The 2,842-nt window shown below is 36.5% G+C and overlaps 1 non-coding gene across 1 annotated transcript; it reads right to left on the bottom strand.

Annotated features, from left to right (window-relative positions):
- Positions 1 to 2,065: 2,065 nt before the first annotated feature.
- Positions 2,066 to 2,190, bottom strand: LOC131394146 (small nucleolar RNA SNORD22). The gene has a single exon (XR_009216079.1). It is a non-coding gene; the product is annotated as a small nucleolar RNA SNORD22 (small nucleolar RNA).
- Positions 2,191 to 2,842: the final 652 nt, after the last annotated feature.

The raw sequence follows: 2,842 nt of genomic DNA, 5'->3' as shown, positions 1-2,842 counted from the left end.
TAGCACACCTCTGCCCAACATCTTCTGCAAACTCAAACTGAGAATAATAAGAAACACAGTTGTAGCTTTTCTTGAGTCTGATCTCATAACATTCTTGCCAAGTGAAAGACAATATGGTGGAGATGGAATAAGGATTACCTCCGCTGATTTACTCATTAATTGTGTGCGTGTCTGGGCACGGGGGAAGGATTGTCTCCTTGCTAGCTTACGCTTTTAGTTTGACTTTTATGAACAACCGAAGAACCTAACAATTTACTTATGTTGTAATAGTAATAAAAACTAAAAAAAGAAAAAAGAAAGCAACTAGAAAACAAACTTATCCATTCATTGATTGAAACCATTTTTTCTTTTTCAGAATCGTTACTATCCACCAAGGAAATGGTGAAGGAGTCCACAATTGGGTTAAATGTTTGGTTTCATTTAATATGTTTAATACAGATATTATGAGTATTAATGTAAATTTTGGGGCTGTGTAACTTAATTTTTCAATTTCTTATTAAGGGATTTCCTAGAAATTGGATTATTTTGACAACATTTTTTTACTAAATAACAGAAGGATGCCAAGGCATGGTTAGTGAAATATACATTCTCCAGAGATTTTCTTTGGATCACAACTCCTTTGGCCATTTGTTTTTGATTTCGTGCCCAACAGTTGGGTTGTGGATTAGCATTTTGAAAACAACTGGTTTTTCTCAGGTGGGGTACTGACAAAATTGCCGGATGTGAGGTAGCCTCATTGATTTCTGTCTATACCAGTGCTATATTGAGTTTGTTTATTTCCTTGCTTTGGCTATGAGTGACAGCTGAGGATACAGAAAAAGTGCACACTCACGATCACCACGTAAAAAGGAATTTTCCCCCTAGAAGTTGTTAGGAACCTGTTTTTTCACTTCCATCTGTCATCATGATAATTATAATGTAAACCATTCCCTTTCCTGGCTGCAGGACTAAAGAGATAGACATGCCAGAAATCAGTATATAACTGAGAGTTATTGTCATCAATAATCCCCATGAAGAAACATCTTTAAGAGCCACATAATTGGCTCTTTCACTGCCCTTAGGGTCCCCACCTGTGCCTGTGACTTTTCCTTCTAGCATTTTATTAGTGGTTTCATCTTTCTCAAAAGACATGATAAAGCATTATTTCTCTAACCTGAAGCTAGTCTCTTCTTTACAATTTACATCACTGGAGTGACTTTTATAATCAATTTTAGAGCAATTTGTGTCATTAATTTCATTAAGAGATTCAAAGATACTTAACTTAGTAACCATCTCCTTGATTCTCATATCTTTTTAAGCAAAAGTGAAAAATTGCTTGAAAATCCAGAGTTATTGTGCATGCAGGAAATGAGTATTTGGCATTAATTCTCATAAGATATGGATTGGTTCGAACATTCGAAAAACTTATTTTATGGAAATACATTCAAACTAAACTGAAATAGTATCACGGGTACTTGGATATCATAAAATTGTGAGATAAACTAGGAAAATATATTGTGTGTAGGTAGTTGGAGTGTAGATATGGAATAAAGAGATGGAATAATACTACACCATACTCCTTCAATATGTTCTCTCTTTTGAAGGTTAAAATAAAACTTTATTTAGAAAGACTGAAATGATTATATGCTAATTTGAACAGCTAAGTTGTATAATAATGACTTGAACTTTCCCTTTTTTTTTTTTGTGAGGAAGATCAGCCCTGAACTAACATCTGATGCCGATCCTCCTCTTTATTTTTTTTGTTTTTTTTGCCGAGGAAGACTGGCCCTGGGCTAACATCCGTGCCCATCTTCCTCCACTTTATATGGGATGCCACCACAGCATGAGGTGACAAGCAGTGCGTTGGTGCACGCCTGGGATCCGAACATGTGAACCCTGGGCCACTGAAGCAGAGCACGCGTACCTAACCGTTTGAACCACCGAAGGCCCCAAACCTTTTTGACGTCCTCTAAGAGTTGGTTTCCATTATATGTGCCTTGTTCTTTCTTCAGATCTGGAAAAAAAATACAACTGATTTTTCGACAAGTGATTTTTCGTCCCTGTCCCACGTTCAGAAATCCTTATGATTGTTCAGACAGTTCCTTTTAAAACAAACTTTCCTCCTCTCTCCAACCAGGCCCAGTGGGTTCACCTTTACAGGCTCTGGGACCAGGACCAGAGGTAAGACTCGTGAATGTTTTTACCCTGGGACTTCTATATGTTCTTAATATCTAGACTTAAGCTAGTATATATTACTATGCACATACACATATATGCATACATACAGACATATACATACACTTTAAAGTCACTTTAATAAAGAGTTAACTTTCCGTAAAAAAATAAAAATAAGTAATTGAATTATTACCATACTTGACATGTATCACTAATTGTGATAAAGATCCAACTCACAAGGCTTCTTTGTCAACAATCTGAAGCAGCACAGTATGTATCTGGAGACAGCTACCGGGATTTCAATCACAAGGCTTGGAAGAAACAAATTCCATTATAATCCAGTCCTACGTCCACTCTGGCAAATATAGCAATAGACTATAATAATCACAGCTGATTTACCCAATTGCAGAAATAAAACCTCTACAGATACAAGGTGCACAGAACATGGTTTCACATCTTGTCTTCACGTTAAATGTGTCCATGAAGGCTTGAAGTATGCTGAGCTATGCTTGAGTTGGAGCATTCCCTGTTGTTTTCCTCTTGATAAACAACATATATTTTAACTAATTCCTCTCAGTAACCCTCATTTTCAAAAACCTAAACATGTTTACAACTGTTTCTCGGCTTTCCCCCACTGTATACCCTAGATGTGTTTGCCATCCACATATATGTATATAACAGCACACAC

Source organism: Diceros bicornis, chromosome 29, assembly GCF_020826845.1.
Source record: "Diceros bicornis minor isolate mBicDic1 chromosome 29, mDicBic1.mat.cur, whole genome shotgun sequence".
Taxonomy (NCBI): domain Eukaryota; kingdom Metazoa; phylum Chordata; class Mammalia; order Perissodactyla; family Rhinocerotidae; genus Diceros; species Diceros bicornis.
The sequence above is the reverse complement of the archived record's forward strand: the minus strand, read 5'-3'. Positions and strand labels throughout refer to the sequence as shown.